This window comes from the organism of the source record quoted next, unplaced genomic scaffold, assembly GCF_019419815.1.
Source record: "Pyrus x bretschneideri cultivar Hongxiangsu unplaced genomic scaffold, Pyrus_bretschneideri_v1 Contig77, whole genome shotgun sequence".
NCBI classification, from domain to species: domain Eukaryota; kingdom Viridiplantae; phylum Streptophyta; class Magnoliopsida; order Rosales; family Rosaceae; genus Pyrus; species Pyrus x bretschneideri.
Genome location: NW_025999817.1, coordinates 796,408 through 815,442, shown reverse-complemented (window position 1 = coordinate 815,442; position 19,035 = coordinate 796,408).

Here is a 19,035-nt window from a genome sequence, read left to right as displayed (position 1 = left end):
ACGAGTTTCATGCTCATCATAGTAACGAATGCCTCGTCAACACTTATAGTTTTCATAATACTTAATGATCTTTGATTGTATCTTTATTGTGCTGTTCACGTAAAGGACTTTTGGAGAATGTTGTGAATTGCGTTGCGCAAACCCATCCAATTCATTAACTTAAGGAAAACTTGACGGTTAATTTAAGCGGACCTAATTAATCCGGAGTATTGAGTTTCATAATTTATCGAAAGACCAACTGAGAATCAATCTTGTATGCAAGTATAACATGTGTGGAGAAGAACCCCTTAGCTAGCCTTCACCCCATTCATTCCATCACAAATTCATATTTACATTCCGCTTAGTTTATTAACTTGTTTTGTTATTTCAATTTTCGTCAAATCAAAACTTTCCCCCCCTTTTACTTTCTTGTTCTTTAGTGCTTAGAATCTGTTTAGTTTATGTTTTAAAGTATTTTGAATCAAGCCATAATCTTAAATTGGTCCAAAATTAGTTTTGAGTCTTTTGATTTGTTTTAGTGTTTTATTGTTTAGTTTGCATTCTTTGAGTCTAGTTTAGTGTTTTTAATGTTTATTTCACGTTTTTGAGTCAATCTCCAAGTGATTTTGCAATCCCTCCTAATCCCCGGTTAAGAACGATCCCTCACTTATCCATTCTACTACAATTGTCAAACGAGGGTTTAATTTGAGTGTCAAGTAATTTTCGCATCAAATTTTGGCGCCGTTGCCGGGGATTAGCAACTTTGCTAATCCCTTGGTTCTTTTCTTTTTGGTTTAGTTGTTTTCGTTTTAGTTTCTAACTTAGTGTTGTTTTCTTTGTTTGTTACTACTTTTGATAGTTGATTTAGTTCTCTTTCTTTGATTTTAGGTACTAGAGAAGTAAGAAATGGATTTTGCTAGCATTCAAGCTCAATTGGCAAATCTTACTTCTCAATTGTCGCCGTATGTCGAAGGGACCACAATGCAGAGTGTCCCTACATTTGGTGCTTCATATAGGCAAGGATTTCAAGCCAATCAATGTCCACAAAGAGATTGGAGGGATCATTCAAACTCTATGTGGTGGGAAGCTCAACAAGTTCAACGTGAAGCATATTGGCAGCCATATGAGGAGTTCTATTCAAGACCTATGCAGCCACCACAACTTGATATGCAATATGTTCAATTAAATTCAAGTTCGTCAATAGATTATAATCAAATTCTTAATGAATTAAATTCTTTGGTGCAGGGGTCACAAAATCAAGCCACGGAGGCTCAACAAGAAGCATATTGGCAACCATATGAGGAGTTCTATACAGCACCTATGCAGCCACCACAACCTGCCCAAAGCAATGAAGTCCAAACTCAAAACAAGGACGAACAAAATCAAGACAAGAAGTTGGGTAAATTGGAGGAGCAAATTGAGCAGATTATGGGGTTCATGAAACAAATTAAAGAGCAAAGTGAACTCTCCAACTCAACTATTGAAAACTCGAAGGAAGATTTTGAAATCCATAATGCTATAACTTTGGGAAATGCTATGGAGGTTGGAACGGACCTTAAATCAAATTACAAGGAAGATGAAAGGTTGCAATTTGAGGAAGAGGAACACACGCAACCTATGGCAAGGGTGGAAACACCTTTGCCGCAGGCACCTATTGCTCCCACGCCATCTAATTCAAGTAAGGTTGTTCCAAATTTAATTAATTCTAACCCCATTCCACTGAATGTCCCTATTCCTTGCAGGATCATGCAATCCAAGGAAGAAGAGGGTGAGAAAGGCATCTTCGAATCCTTTCCAAAGAATCAAGAGCAAGATGTGACTGGGGAATGTCTAGAAGAGGATATACTTGAGGCAAACAACCCCAAAGAAATTGAATTTTATGACACAGGACAAGGACCAATCCTCACACCACATCTGGGCGAGTGCAAAGTCCTTGAAACGTTCAAAGAAGATGTGTTTATCCTTGAGTTCTTGTCGGAGCACACAGGTAAGCCGCCTCCCCGAATTTCAATTTTCTTTTATACTAATATGTTGTTAATGATCCAGGCACCCACTTTAGAATTTGAACCATTACCGGATCATCTCAAGTATCACCCCCCATTCAGAGATAAATTCCATGTTATGAGTCCTAAATGAGCTTAAGAAGGTTTCGTCCGGCTGCAAGACGTAAAAGAAAGCGCTACTTGGGAGGCAACCCAATACAGTGAATAAACCTTGTTCATTGATTTCCGAGTGATTGTAATAAAAAAAAAAGAAAAAACTTGTTCATTTATTTTTGAGAAATTACAATTGTATCTAAACATGGCAGAAAGATGGAGCCTTCACAAGGGTTGTGTACGTGAGGCCCCACTACATGGCAATACTCTCGGAGCAGGAGGTCTCGGAGCAGAAGGTATCGGAGCAAGAGGCATCGGAGCAGAAGGTATCGGAGCAAGAGGCATCGGAGCGGAAGGCATCGGAGCGGGAGGTACCAAAGATAGATCATTCAAGGCCCCAAACCTTGGTGGAACGCTGGATGACCCAGGAAAGAGGTGCCTCTGGAAGAAAGCCGCAAGCTTTTGACGGTCATCAAGCTCATCAAGCTTCCTCTTCATGCCTGACGAATAATTGTTGGCAAGCACGTGCAAACTTCGGTTCTCGTACTTAAGCTGTTTGATCTCCTGCTTAAGACTCTCCACCTCCGCCATCAAGGATTCAACCTGACGGGAGCGAGCAAGAAGGCGTTGGCCCATGTTGGACACAGAGCCAGCGCACTGAACGCTAAGAGCCAAGGACTCTTGAACGGCCAACTCATCGGACCGTCCAGAAAGCAGCTGACTGTCTTTGGGAGTGAGGAGGTTCCGAGCCACTATCGTAGCCGTTGTGGGATCCGTCATCACAGAGTCCTCATCTGTAAGAGGGCCATGGGAAGATAAGAAAGACGGGCACCATACCTTACCCTGACGAGGCGCGACCGGAGCACTGCTTAGACTCAAATCTAAGCAAAGGTTCGATGGGTTGGATGAGCTAGCCATTGTTCACGAAGTTAAAAGAGAAGGGTTGGATGGAGTGAAATCTCAACGGGCCGGAGACGATTTCTGGGCAATTTTCAAGTGTGCATGCTAGAGATGATCAATCACCTCTATTAAAGGAGAGGCGTTCACCAATTCAGAATGAAGAGACACCACTCTTCAAAACCGGAATTACCGGCGTAAAGATCGCCAGCTCGTCAGACGCAATCCCAGCTTTTCAGAAGACGCGTGGAAGGCGAGAAATCAGCTGCACACTTTAGCCGACAAATGTTGGAGACAAAGCTGAAAGCTCCCGGCTTTCCAGAAAGCGTGTGCATATTTGTCGAAAGCTCCCGGCTTTGCAGAAAACGCGTGCCACTTGTCAAAAGATCTCAGACAGAGCCGCATCCGCGCTACTACGTGTCGTTCAGAAAGCGAAGGGCATCGTTCAGAAATCGAAGGGGCGATTGCTCAGAAATCGAAGAGGCAAATTCAAAGATCGAAGAGTCGTCACTATTTCAAAAAGCCGGATTTGCGGGATCAAAACGTTTGTCGACAACGGTAAAAGAACAGTACCACCACTTGCTATTGAATTCCCTATATATGTCGACCTTCATTTTTTTTTGGCAAAGCAGAACTGAAGAAAATGCCCAACTCTTTCTCACCTCTGAGGGCGCACTCCCAGCAAAGCCTTTCAAAATACTCAATTTTTTCTTCTTCCCCAAAGATGATACCAGATGCCTGGAGTACAGATGACCCAGGAGGAAACGGTAGATGGAAGCATGTGCTGATTCATTCACCGCTTCTTCAAAAGCAAAGGTATCTCATATCATCAAGGTCAAAAGCAAAAGTATCTCATATCATGCTCTTTCCCTGTCCTTTTCTTTGTCCTTGTTCTTACTAGCATGGCAAAGTAAAAGAAGCAATCAGCCGGCACTTGGAGTCAGTCTTCCGATCTGGAACCAACTGCCTGGAATCCCTTCCCTGATTGCTTACCTAGCGTTGCTCTCGAGTAGTCATCTTCAACGGTTGATACATTTCCAGAGAAGGGACCACTTCTGCAAAGAGGAGCAAGTAAGGCAAGTGAAAATGATACATTGAAGCATGTGGAGACAAGCTGCAACTGCATATGCTGTGCTATCCTCTAACCCTCTTCAATACGAATTGGAGAGATTGAACAAAGAAACAGATAAAAGGAGGAAGCTCAAGACCTTCGGGGGAGACCAAAAGAATCATGCTGCTCAGTTCAAGAGTAGCACAAAGGAAAATCAACGAGTGGAGGAGACCACAAAGAATCCTCCAGCCCAGTTCAAGAGTAAGCCTGTGGAATCACCAAGATCAACCCACCCATTCAACAAAGGAAGACCGAGAAAGCACTCCATAACCAGATTTGCATCTCTAAAACTCTTCTCTTTGTTAGATACATTCTGCCATGTTTAGTATGTTTAGTTGTTGTTTTATATGTTTTCTTTTGTTTGGTGTGTTTTAAGCTTAAAACATTGAGGACAATGTTTGATTTAAGTGTGGGGGGGGTAACTAAGTATGTTGATGCAAATTTGTTGGATTTTATCACCCATAACTTCAAGTGTTGTTCCTTGCTGTTTTAAAATGTTTTTAAACTGTTTTAGTGTGTTTTGACTTAAAAATTCGAAAATCCCATAAAAATTTGAAAAATTGTTTTGAAAAACCCAAAAAGAGTTGTTTTAAAGTTGTTTTTGTGTGTTTGTGTCGTAGGGTACCTTCCAATGCAATGATGAGGATTTGGTTTTTAATTGCATGACGGTTAAAGAAAGTTACAAACATGGGTGGACGTTTGATATACTCTTTGGTTTATGCTTGGTTGTAGTTATAGTTCACGAATTCACATGTAATCACAAAGAAAAAATTAGTTTTTGTAACATGCTTGAAGGACTGAGCTCAAACTAACACTACATCCCTGTGAGACTTGAGCTTAAACGTTTATTTGGAGAGTTAAAATCTGTGCATTCTTTGTTTTCTAAAGTCATTGCATGATCTCATTATTCTTTGCTTGGTTGCTACTTAGAAGGCGTTTCATCACTTAGTTCCAAATGCTAGAACTCATGCCCATTTCATTCAAAGCATGTCATTGATTTGCATAACACGTATTCAAGATGAAGTTGTGTAGTGAACACCATAGCCAAATTACCATATTTCCCTTTTCATTTGTTTTATAGGATTTAACCCCGTTGAGCCTTGTGTAGCCTACTTTCTTTGTTAACCCACATTATCTTCACCTAGCCTAGATTAGGAACATCCGTACCCTTGTTCTTGAAGCATAGTAAGCATGAATGAATTCCCTTTGATTAATGTGTGCAGAAAATAAGTGTGGGGGAAAGTGTATTCATGTGAGTTTTTGTGCCATAGGAACGGAAAAAAAAAAAAAAAAAAAAAAAAAAAAGAAAAGAAAAAAAATGGAAAAAGAGTTGAAAATAGTTGAAAAGTATTGGTTGTTGAAGTAAGGGCCCAAAACAATGAATTAGGCCCTAAGAGTTGTTTGAATCTCCCCTATTTGTTTAAAAGTTGATTTCTGCATTCTAAGGGAATTCTAGGTCTTAATTTCATTACTTTACTTATTATTGCTTAAAGAACGTTTGTTATTCCTTACCTTCCCTTGTTAGCCAAAACCCCAAGCCCCGTTACAACCCTTGACTTCTATCTTGAGTGTTGTGCATTTCAAATGTGGAGTTTGAATTTGGTATGAGCATATGGTGTCACTGGTTCTCGCATCTAAGTAGTAGCATCCCATTCATGAGATCATATCCATACACGTTTAATTACTCCCGAAATTGCTTTCTTTGTATAACGTATGTGAGTACTAGTCTTTCATGTTTACATCAATCTTCTCACATATAACTAGTGTAGGGTGTGTAGTCAGAAAATTTGAGTGAAAATTGAGTGCATAACGAGTGAGGAATTGAAGGAATTCTCTAAGGCATGTTACTACATTCAAAATATGTTTTAATTGATTAAATGCGAACTAGTGAATGGTGAATATGATTAAGTATGTGCTTGAGGGAAAGGAAGACTAAAAGCCATGTGAGTAATGAATTTTGACATGTCATGTTTCATTGGAAATCCCTGAGGCGAACGTTGGAAGGTTTAGTTTTTGGTTTTGGTTAGTTTGTTTCGTTTTGTTTTCTTTCTTTTGTTTGTTTTGCTCGAGGACTAGCAAAAGCTAAGTGTGGGGGAATTTGATAGGAGCATATTTATGCGCCTTAGTTAGCTAGTTCTTATGCATTTTTGTTATGTTTTATTCGTTAAAGTAGTCTTTTAAGCTACTTTCATGTGTTTTCAGGTTTAAAGGACATAATACATGAAATGATGCAATTGGGAGCTTTTGGAGCAAAACTGAGCTGGAATGTGGTGTATGCAAATGGAGCACGAGGAATGAACGAGGTTGAAGGTCAAAGGAGCTTAAGAAATGAAGAAATGAAAGTGAAGAGCAAGGAAGTCGGAATTGGTAACCAAAGTTTCTAAAGTTGGAAGTTTCTATTCTTGGAGGTTTCCATTGTCGTGAGTTTCTATTCTTGGCTTTGGGCTTTTAGATGACCTAAACCCTAACCTTAGCCCATTTTAGAGCCATTGTCGTGGGCTTTAGCCCAAGTCCTTTCCCTTGCCATGCAAGGGGGGGCATTTTAGGCGCAAATCCATGCATTAAGCCCTTCACCCTAATTGGCCCAAATCCATGCATTAAGCCCTTCACCCTAATTCTTCCTCCTAATTAGTGCATCCCACCATTCCATTCCATAATTTCCATTAGTGCATCCCACCATTCCATTCACACTTAAATGCCCATTATCCCATTTTTTTTTAGCTTTTAATTCCACACCATCCCATTATCCTTTACATCCACTAAACCATGCATCCACATTCACCTAAATAAACCCTAAATTACATCCACTAAACCATCCATCCACCATAATTCCCACCATCCACACCTTTTCCCATCCACCAAATACCTTAAACAAACATCCATTAACACCCATTCTCTTCCTATAAATACCCATTCATTCCATTCACCAAATCATATCATTTTCCATTGTAATACACAAACACTTCCCCTTCTCCATCTTCTCCATTTCCACTCCATTCCACACTTCCATCCCCCCAACCAACCTATCCTTAAACCTTGTGCTACAACAATGAGGAAGAGAAGAGTGCCTAAACGTTCATACAATTCAAGTTTGAGTTGTTGGAATGTTTAGGTGTTTCTTTGATTTCAAAGTTTCATTTTAATTCTCTTTGTTTTGTACGTATAAGGAATGGAAGAGAAGAGTGCTTAAACGTTCATACAATTCAAGTTTTGAGTTGTTGGAATGTTTAGGTGTTTCTTTGATTTCAAAGTTATGAGGAACTAAACCCCCTTTAGCTAGGGGGTGATTCGAAACTATGTTTATATTTGCAATATGAATTGATTAACTTTCGTTGGAATTTCATAAGTTGTGGATTCAATTTGTTTAACCGTTTGATTGATAACTTATTTATGAATGTTTATTAAGAATGCGCGCTTAATTTTCATGCATAAATATGACGCTAGAATATAAGTGATTTTCACCTAATCGTTATGAACTTATATTCACAAGTAGTGGAGGTTGCTTATAAACAATCGCGTTAAATGAATTCTTGGCACGAGTTTCATGCTCATCATAGTAACGAATGCCTCGTCAACACTTATAGTTTTCATAATACTTAATGATCTTTGATTGTATCTTTATTGTGCTGTTCACGTAAAGGACTTTTGGAGAATGTTGTGAATTGCGTTGCGCAAACCCATCCAATTCATTAACTTAAGGAAAACTTGACGGTTAATTTAAGCGGACCTAATTAATCCGGAGTATTGAGTTTCATAATTTATCGAAAGACCAACTGAGAATCAATCTTGTATGCAAGTATAACATGTGTGGAGAAGAACCCCTTAGCTAGCCTTCACCCCATTCATTCCATCACAAATTCATATTTACATTCCGCTTAGTTTATTAACTTGTTTTGTTATTTCAATTTTCGTCAAATCAAAACTTTCCCCCCCTTTTACTTTCTTGTTCTTTAGTGCTTAGAATCTGTTTAGTTTATGTTTTAAAGTATTTTGAATCAAGCCATAATCTTAAATTCGTCCAAAATTAGTTTTGAGTCTTTTGATTTGTTTTAGTGTTTTATTGTTTAGATTGCATTCTTTGAGTCTAGTTTAGTGTTTTTAATGTTTATTTCACGTTTTTGAGTCAATCTCCAAGTGATTTTGCAATCCCTCCTAATCCCCGGTTAAGAACGATCCCTCACTTATCCATTCTACTACAATTGTCAAACGAGGGTTTAATTTGAGTGTCAAGTAATTTTCGCATCAATAGGCCATGTGTAAAAGAATAGGGCTTTTGGTCCATTAGGTCACTTATTTGAAGGGACTATATAAAGGACTTTATAGCCTAAAATTTACTAAGGGTTATTTTTGGGGAAAGGATGAGAACACAAGCTCTCCTTTCTCTCAAAATTTCGGCCACCTTGGAGGGATCATCTAGCAATCAAACTCCTCCAAGGTCACTCATTTCTTCTTCATTATGCCTTGGTGATGAATCACTAGAGGTTCTCAATTTTGGGAACTTGGAGAAACTTTTTCATCCATCCAAATCCATGGATCTAAGATGCAAGGAATGAAGGCCCTCTCTTTGGGTGATTAGCCTTTGCTTATGCAAAGAGGAATCTACAAAGGTATTGATTTCTCAACTCACTTTGTTTTGAGTTGAGTCTTGGTTCACCTATCTACTAGGCTTTGAATTTCATGGGTAAATGTTTTGTTTTAAGTGCATACAAGCATGATTCCGCCTTTAATTGTTAATTGCATGCTATTGATGTTGCTTAAATGAACATGTTTTTCACAAATCTTCCTTCAAGTGGTATCAAGAGCCTAAGTCTAGTAGTTGGTGAATCCTTTTGGGTTTTGTAGTTCACAGTTTGTGATTTGAATGTTGTAATTGTTACAAGCTTTATTCTTGCTTCTTTGAATGTAAATTTTGTTAGAAAATTTGCCATCTCAAATGTTGTAGATATAGTTCATATGAGCATGAATTTTGGAGCTAAAATTTGGTGCCAAGTTTTTGGGGAAATTCGGCCAAATCCAAAGGGTGGATTTTTGGGTTCTTGTTTGACTTGTTAAAAGTGTTTTAAAGTGACTTTTGGAACCCCTATGTACCCTAGTATGGTTGTATGTTATTTCCCTTAAGTTTGAGTGGTTTTGGTATGTTTTTGGGTGAAGAATGTTCATGGAGCTCTTATGGGTTTTCATGGATGTTCTTCATTGTTCTTGATATGTTCTTGCCAAGAACAAAAGGTTTGGTGTTTTGTTTCAAAGTTTTGATTTATTTCATAAAGTTTTTGTTTTGAAATATTTCTTAGGTTTAAATATATTAGATATTTATTTTGAAAAATTAAAGAAATTTTAGTGGGTTGGTGTGTAATGATTTATTCCATTACACACACCCCACTTACAAAAAAACTTTGAAATTTTTATACACTTTGTTTCAAGTGGCCGGCCACCCTACTCAATTAGGGTCCTTGTGGGGCTTTTATGCAATTATATAAAGTTTTGATACTTTTGTGTATTTGCATTTTGACCCAAAAGTTTACGTTTTTACGTAAAGGTCCAAAATCACTAAAAGGACAAATTGTTTTGCTCCTTTAATGAAGTTTTAGTTTTTGTGGAAATTTTTGGGTTCTAGTTGTAATTACATGAAGTAGTGGACTTTTGTGTTTTTACAAAGTGACCCCAAAAGTTTAAGTTTTTGCAAAATAGCCCAAAAGTTGAGGTTAATTGCACTATGGCCCAAACAAGTTGAGGTCATAGCATTTTGGCCCAAATTAGGTAGAGAACAAAATTGTTTTGTCTCTTTAAATGAGAATTGGATTTTCATTTCATTTAGCTCCATTTAAATCAATTCTATGGATACAAAAACCAAATGAAAATGTTGCATTCAAGTTTAATTAGTTAAAGCGTTAATTAATTAAAGAAAGGGTGATTATGAACCTAAGCCTACTATAATTGAGCTATGTGAAAGGCATTTTCAAATTTGTTTGAACCATGGGAATGTATAGATTAAATTTTGGTTGTAATTTAATATGATCAATTGTTGTAAAAGAGCATAAGCTCTTCTTTACTTTAAAGTAATTTGATTTGATCAATTGTTGTAAAAGAGCATAAGCTCTTCTTTACTTTAAAGTAATTTGATTTGATCAATTGTTGTAAAAGAGCATAAGCTCTTATTTACTTTGAAGTACTCCTTTCTTGTTTTATTCGATATGCATGAAATTGGAGTAGTTGGGTCGAACGCCCAATAAGACAACACGCCTTAATGTGATTAAACGCGTAACTAAAATCAATCTCCATCCCTAGACCGAGATTCAACACTAGGCTCGTGTTTGAATCGAATCAAAGGTTCATAGTCATCCTAAGGCCCTAAGGCAACTATATAGTCCATCAATGAATGCAAACCTTATGTTAGTAGTATCATATACTCTTGCTTTAAAAACCGTTTTAAAAGCTTAGTGGGAGTATTATATACAACTAAATCAATCAAATGGACCAATAGTTGTAATAGGACCAAAATATTTTAATTGGATTAAAATGTATGTTTATATGTGATGAGACCTAAAAAACCCTCAACCAAATCAATATTAAGTTGATAAGCGAGAGATGCTTTGAATATCTCTTCGTGGCCTTCCACCGTGGTAGGCTCCAATCGTTTGTGACTTGTACACCGGCTTCACCCTATCATGGGGAGTACAAAGTGCATGCTTACATTCAGGAGGAGTCTATACGCATATGATGAGGTGAGTGTAGGCAACGAGGATGGCCAACATCATATCATTGTGAGGCTATTCTTGAACCCCTTCATGAACTAAGCATGGTGGGAATAACTTAACTAAGTGCAATGGCGCCGACATTATATCATTGTGAGGCAACATTCTCTAGAGGCCAAATAAGATGGGTACTTGCAAGAGATGCAAATGAGTAAGCGTACTCTCTCATTATTATTATTGCTAACCGACATCGTATCATCGTGAGGTGGGCTTGGTAATAGTGAGCCTCCCATACCCTACTAAGAGTTTCCTCCAAAACTCTCGAATTCCGATGAGGGATATGGAATTTGCTAAAAATAGTGGGTGGTGCTATTTGATTTAAAGACCCGAATCAAATGGCTTAAAATCAATCAATTTATATTCGTTATGTATTTGTTTACCAATATATTTGCAAACGCTATCCAAAACTTGACAAAGAAAAGCCAAATGCTTTAATTTCTGGACTTAGTTCTACAATCCCATAGATTGTCTTTAATGGCTTGTAGATGTAACTAAGTAGTCTCATCCTCACAATCTTCCTATTGATAATGTATCATTGGAAGAATATGTTAGATAAGTCTAACATGAGAAGGACAACACTTTTAATGTCATAATTCTTCAAATACAAATTGTTGTATGAAGAAATAAGAGTTGCTTTGAACAACCCTTAATCAACACAAACTTTAGTGCTTGTCTCTTTGTTACACGAACAAGGAACTTGAGAAGTAAGCACAAGGGCATGGACACTTTATGTGCCATGATTCTTCACTTACAAATTGTTGTATGAAGAAATGAGAGTTGCCTTGAACAACTCTTGAAAGTTTGTAATTATGTTTAGAACATAATGGTTGGTTGACAAAAATAGTCCATTTATATGAACTTATGATGATTTTGAATTATTGAGTGTTGAAGTGTTAAACCACTTAACGAGACGGAAACTAGGCAAGGACTTCACCTTTGTGTCCCTATCCTAATGGTTCACTAAGTTTATTGTAAACTATATAGTGAACAATAACCGCACGCTCTCCAAATCGTTTGATGTGTATAACACATTTGAAATAAGTTTCAAGAGAGATAGTGGGAGTTTAGGGACCATGACTATTGTAGTCAAAAGGGAAGTCAAATGAAGAAGGCAAAATAACTCCAAGGGAACAAACTTTCTTTATGAAAGGATGGACATTGGAAGGGGTATTTGCAAGAAATGTCTTGCAAGTGTCAAGAACACACCTTTCGAAGGTGTTGTAATATGTTCTTGAAATAGTTCAAAACAGTTGGTTCTTCTACTTGAATGCATGATTCCGTATTAGTAACTATGTTTTACAATTGTTGTAAAAGTGTGCTAATAAAAAGTAGAAGATTAATAAGAGAAGAGAAAGTACTTCACATTCGGAAAGTGAATAAAATATAGATCTCTGCGAAAGCGGATTGTACTTACTTCCTCATATGAACTACCAAAGAAATTGGAAAATACTAAAGATTGTCTTTACATTCCAATTTTAAGGAACTTAAATCCGTCACTATAGTAGAGATGGATGAATGTTTTGTTTGACAAAACATTGTTCTTTATTAATCAATAATTAGATTATTGTAATTGGTTGTCTCTATAGTAGAGATGATGTGGTAGTTTAACTGTTTAGAATACGATGATGCTTAAAACCCAAAAGGTTGCAAGGTAGTGACTAATCCCAACTGAGTTGTGATACCTCTAAAACATAAGTTACGAGTTGGTCATAGATGGATGCTTTGGATCGTTAGATCCGGATCCAATACCTTCTTGTTAAAATTGTATAGAGGCGAAATGTTCGAATCTTTATTCTTTTGGAAAGAAGAAAGAACCACAAAGTTGTCGAGATTAATTCACTTAGATGTTAGTGGCACTTATCCACAACATAATACTACTCATGTTGTATGACATTCACCGAAGATCACTCTCGGTTGGACTATAGTTTATTTTGAATAAACACAAGTCCGAATACTTTGCAAAAGGTTTCAAAGAATTAAAGAAATGTAAGTTGATGAGTAAGACGTCTAAAGTATTTACCTCCTTAGATTTGATCCAAGGAAAAAGTAACACTTTAGATTAATTTCCTTGAAAAATATCAAGGAAAGTAGCATCGTAAGATAATGAATTTCTCCATTAGGAGAAGAATGAACATGAATAAGATTTAGTTCGTTGGACATTATCAATTACCCTTATATATATGATATATACTTCTAAGACAATCTAGTTCCTATACCACAAGCTCCAAGGTAGTCCAGAAGGATTTATAAACCGTCTCAGTTGAATGGTTTGGACATAATATGGGTTTCCGAAACCATTATTAAGATAGTCTTGATAATATATGTCTAAAACTATAAATCACAAGACAGGTTAGTTGTAGAGATCCATCCATCATGGATCTTAGCAAGCTAGTGGGAGCTATAAGCGTCTTATGAAAAAAGATCAATTGTTTGATTTCTCATAAAGATGTAAATGAATCTTTTGTTTACTAGGTTTACAAAAGATTAGTGGGAGTTAATCATATTCCTAAATTTGAATATATATACATGATATATATTAATTTTGAAAATGAAAGGAATTCTTCATCGTTAAAGTTATGACTTTAAACATTCTATAATGATAGAATGTATATGGGAGACATAGTCTATATACATGGGATGGAAATCTATAATGATAGATTTCAAGATATAATTGGATTATATCAATCCCTAAAATAGACAAGAGATGCTAGGAAGTTTCTCATATGATGATAAACTTCAATTAGAATGACAATTCTAGTGAGACTAAGAAGTTGTTCTTCTCAAAGGGAATATACCCTTTGACTCCCAAAGAAATAATGCGTAAATAGAATCCTTTATGCATACGCAGAAAGGTGATTTATGTATTTCATATTGTATGAAAACATTGATATAAGTTGTACCTAGAACGGGACAAGATGATATCAGTGCAAGCCCAGGATCAGAACCATGGCAACTGTCAAGTGAATCCTTAGGTATTTAAGAAATACTAAGGATGGATTCCTCAAGAATGAGGAAGAATTAGAGTAACGTAATGGAAGTGTAAATGTATTAGATTATGAATCTAATCCATCATAGAATATCTCTTCATTATGAATGAAGTGATAATGAGATATCTCTTTATTATGACTAAAGAGATATTTGGGTGGAAACGTTAAAAGTAAATGACTTTAATGTGTTCCATCATGTATGCAAAATATATTGCCATATAGAAGCTTACAACATTGTTGTTTGGATGGGAAAGTTCATTCATGAACTCTCCATTCGGTTCCAACTAGAAAGTGTATGACACTAATGGGGCGATAGCTCAAGCTAGGGAATCAAGGTCTCATCAAGGTCCGAACTCAAATGAGAGACTGAACCACATGATTGAGAATCATGTATAATGGTGATGTCGTTATTCTCAAGGTTGCTTCTATGGATAACATATAGATATCCATTGTCTAGGCCTACTACTCAGCCATTTATGAAATGACTACAGAAGAGGTATCATCACTGATGACTAAGCTGATTGGCTCTAGTGCAAGTGGGAGATTGTTGGAAATGTGCCCTAAAACCAATCATATGATGATACTTTATGGACATTTCACATGTTAAACTAATCTAGTTTAATATTAAGGGCAAACATTATTGTTTGAGCCGTCTCATATAAATGTTATATGCTTAAACGATAAGTCCAAGGAATATATGATTGGAAGAATGCGATCTAAAGAAGTTAGATTCATGAGACCATTCTTTCGTTGATACATCCTAAACGTTCCTAATCATAGGATTGTCAATTGGGCATTAACAGTCCGTTAAGATCAGTACGTGCTATGTCTTCTCTCAGGGAGAGTGACTAGTCTCGAGTCATTGGTGTGTGTGACATCAAGACAAGTACGTAGGTGCTCAATAGAGAATGAGTTCACTGAACACGATCAACAAAGAGTTTTCATATTCATGTCACATGAGAACTCATGGTTGGGATAATGCAAATTAGTCTTTTGACCTGAGGCATCACAGTTGTCTTGTGGTTAGGTCCTTAATCTTTGATTATGTCAAAGTCACTCCATCATGAGGGTGTCCATGGCATCGTTGGGGTTAAACCACTTAGCCATGGAGGCAAGTGAATGCGCAACAAGGGATCTCTAACTTTCAAACTGTTTGAGGGAGAATACTCTATGATATGATTTAGAATCTCTGGCCAGAGTATGAATGAGATGTTGGAATGCGTTCCAGATCACATTCAAGGTAATCATATAAGTACAAGATTCACATTAGATAGTAGACATGAATAAACTATCAAACCAAACAATGTGGTCAAGAGTATTGTATTAGAGAAAGACCGTATTGCATTTGTAATCCTAAACTGAATAGGTTCTCCACCACTTCTGATTAGCTTGGGTAACCATGACATGCTGCTAGGCGTCAACCATGGTTTGTGGAAGCCCTAAAAGTGTATTATCACTAACGGGAGAATTGAAAGTAAGTTTCAATTCACAATCGATTAGAAAGAGTTTTAATCGCCTACTGCCTCGCTAAAAGGAACCTAATGGATCGTTCACCGAGTAAGGTAGAGTTTGAAGAAACAACGGAGATGAGTAAGAATAATTAAATGGTTTAATTATTTATCTAAGGCTAGGATTAATTAATATGTTAATTAATCAAACGAATAAGTTCGTTAAAGACCTCGGGTTAGTTTTGGGCCGCAAGGCCCAATGGGATTTGAATGTCAAGCCCATTAACTCAAGTTGTATGACAACTTGAATAAAACAAAGGGCTTGAAAGCCCAATAAACCTATAGGCCATGTGTAAAAGAATAGGGCTTTTGGTCCATTAGGTCACTTATTTGAAATGACTATATAAAGGACTTTATAGCCTAAAATTTACTAAGGGTTATTTTTGGGGAAAGGATGAGAACACAAGCTCTCCTTTCTCTCAAAATTTCGGCCACCTTGGAGGGATCATCTAGCAATCAAACTCCTCCAAGGTCACTCATTTCTTCTTCATTATGCCTTGGTGATGAATCATCAGAGGTTCTCAATTTTGGGAACTTGGAGAAACTTTTTCATCCATCCAAATCCACGGATCTAAGATGCAAGGAATGAAGGCCCTCTCTTTGGGTGATTAGCCTTTGCTTATGCAAAGAGGAATCTACAAAGGTATTGATTTCTCAACTCACTTTGTTTTGAGTTGAGTCTTGGTTCACCTATCTACTAGGCTTTGAATTTCATGGGTAAATGTTTTGTTTTAAGTGCATACAAGCATGATTCCGCCTTTAATTGTTAATTGCATGCTATTGATGTTGCTTAAATGAACATGTTTTTCACAAATCTTCCTTCACAATTCACATGTTAAACTAATCTAGTTTAATATAAAGGGCAAAGATAATTGTTTAAAGCCGTCACATATAAATGTTATATGCTTAAACGATATGTCTAAGGAATATGTAATTGGGAGAATGTGATTTAAAGAAGTTAGATTCATGAGACCATTCTCTTTCGTATACATATCCTAATGTTCCTAATCATGGGATTGCCAATTGGGCATTAACAGTCCGTTAAGATTAGTACGTGTTATACCTTGTCTTAGAGAGAGTGACTGGTCTCGAGTTATTGATGTGACTAACACTAAGACGAGCATGTAGGTGCTCAATAGAGAATGAGTCCACTGAATACGATCAACAAGGAGTTCTCATACTCATGTCACATGAAAACTCATGGTTGGGATAATGCAAAGTAGTCATTTGACCTGAGGCATCATAGTTGTCTTATGGTTAGGTCCTTGATCTTTGACTATGTCAAGGTCAATCCGTCAAAGGATGTCCACGGTATAGTTGGGGTTAAGCTACTTAGCCATGGAGGCAAGTGAATGCACAACAAGGGATCTCTAACCTTCAAACCGTTTGAGGGAAAATACTCTATGATATGATTTAGAATCTCTGGCTAGAGTATGAATGGGATTTAGGAATTCATTCCAAATCACGTTCAAGGTAATCATATAAGTAAGAGAATCACATTGGATAATAGACATGAATAAACTATCAAACCAAACAATGTGATCAAGAGTATTGTATAAGAGAAAGATAGTATTGCATTGTAATCCCAAACTGAATAGGTTCTCCACCTCTTCTGATTAGCTTAGGTAGCCATGACATACTACTAGGTGTCACTCATGGTTTGTGGAAGCCCTAAATGTGTATAATCACTAAAGGGAGAATTGAAAAGCAAGTTTCAATTCATAATTGTTTTGAAGAGTTCTAATCGCCCACTACCTCGCTAAAAGGAACCTAATGGATCGTACACCGTGTAAGCTAGAGATTGAAGAAACAACGGAGACAAGTAAGGATAATTAAATGGTTTAATTATTTATGGCTAGGATTAATTAATATGTTAATTAATCAAATGAATAAGTTCGTTTTAGACCTTTAGTTAATTTTGGGCCTCAAGGCCCAATGGGTTTGAATGTTAAGTCCAATAACTCAAGTTGTATGACAACTTGAAAACACAAAGGGCATGAAAGCCTAATGAACCCACATAGCCAGCCATAGAGAGTGTGTGGGAGAATTGGTTTTAATTTCAATTATGCCACTCAATGTAAGTGGCTATAGAAAGGAAATTATAACCCATTCCCTCACATAGGTGAATATCCTTTGCTAAGCAAAGAGGTGCTTCAAAGGTATAAAAGTTTCTCAACTCTTTTCTTTAAGATTTGAGTTGAATCTTGGTTCACCACAACTATTAGGCCTTGAATTTTATGGGTAAAGTTTTGTTTTTGAGTGCATACAAGCATGATTCCGCCTTTAATTGTTAATTCCATACATAGATGTTGCTCAAATGAACTTGCTTTCACAAATTATATCTTCAACTATAGAATACAACCCTAATTGAAATGCATGAATTTGTCTCATACACTATGGGGGTGGTGAGAAAGGACCAATTTTACACCCCAGAGTGGCTATAATTGGAGATACCATTGTTTATGGTACATAAGTTCTTATAATAATGGGAAATGCCCTACCTTTGAGTGTGGTTTGAACTATTAATTTACGTAATTGGAAGTAACCAAGTAGGTTTACAATGAAACCTAGAAATCGATCATTGATCCAATTTGAGTACCTTTACAGGATAAACCTCAACAGAAAACTGAAGAGTAACGATAGCAAGTGATTGAGTTCAGTAGTTCCTCATATAAAATTATTGACTTTAGAGATATAGTGATAGGAGCATATTTATGCGCCTTAGTTAGGTAGTTCTTATGCATTTTTGTTATGTTTTCTTCCTTAAAGTAGTCTTTTAAGCTACTTTCATGTGTTTTCAGGTTTAAAGGACATATTACATGAAATGATGCAATTGGGAGCTTTTGGAGCAAAACTGAGCTGGAATGTGGTGTATGCAAATGGAGCACGAGGAATGAACGAGGTTGAAGGTCAAAGGAGCTTAAGAAATGAAGAAATGAAAGTGAAGAGCAAGGAAGTCGGAATTGGTAACCAAAGTTTCTAAAGTTGGAAGTTTCTATTCTTGGAGGTTTCCATTGTCGTGAGTTTCTATTCTTGGCTTTGGGCTTTTAGATGACCTAAACCCTAACCTTAGCCCATTTTAGAGCCATTGCCGTGGGCTTTAGCCCAAGTCCTTTCCCTTGCCATGCAAGGGGGGCATTTTAGGCCCAAATCCATGCATTAAGCCCTTCACCCTAATTGGCCCAAATCCATGCATTAAGCCCTTCACCCTAATTCTTCCTCCTAATTAGTGCATCCCACCATTCCATTCCATAATTTCCATTAGTGCATCCCACCATTCCATTCACACTTAAATGCCCATTATCCCATTTTTTTTAGCTTTTAATTCCACACCATCCCATTATCCTTTACATCCACTAAACCATGCATCCACATTCACCTAAATAAACCCTAAATTACATCCACTAAACCATCCATCCACCATAATTCCCACCATCCACACCTTTTCCCATCCACCAAATACCTTAAACAAACATCCATTAACACCCATTCTCTTCCTATAAATACCCATTCATTCCATTCACCAAAGCATCTCATTTTTTTCCATTGTAATACACAAACACTTCCCCTTCTCCATCTTCTCCATTTCCACTCCATTCCACACTTCCATCCCCCCAACCAACCTATCCTTAAACCTTGTGCTACAATAACGAGGAAGAGAAGAGTGCCTAAACGTTCATACAATTCAAGTTTTGAGTTGTTGGA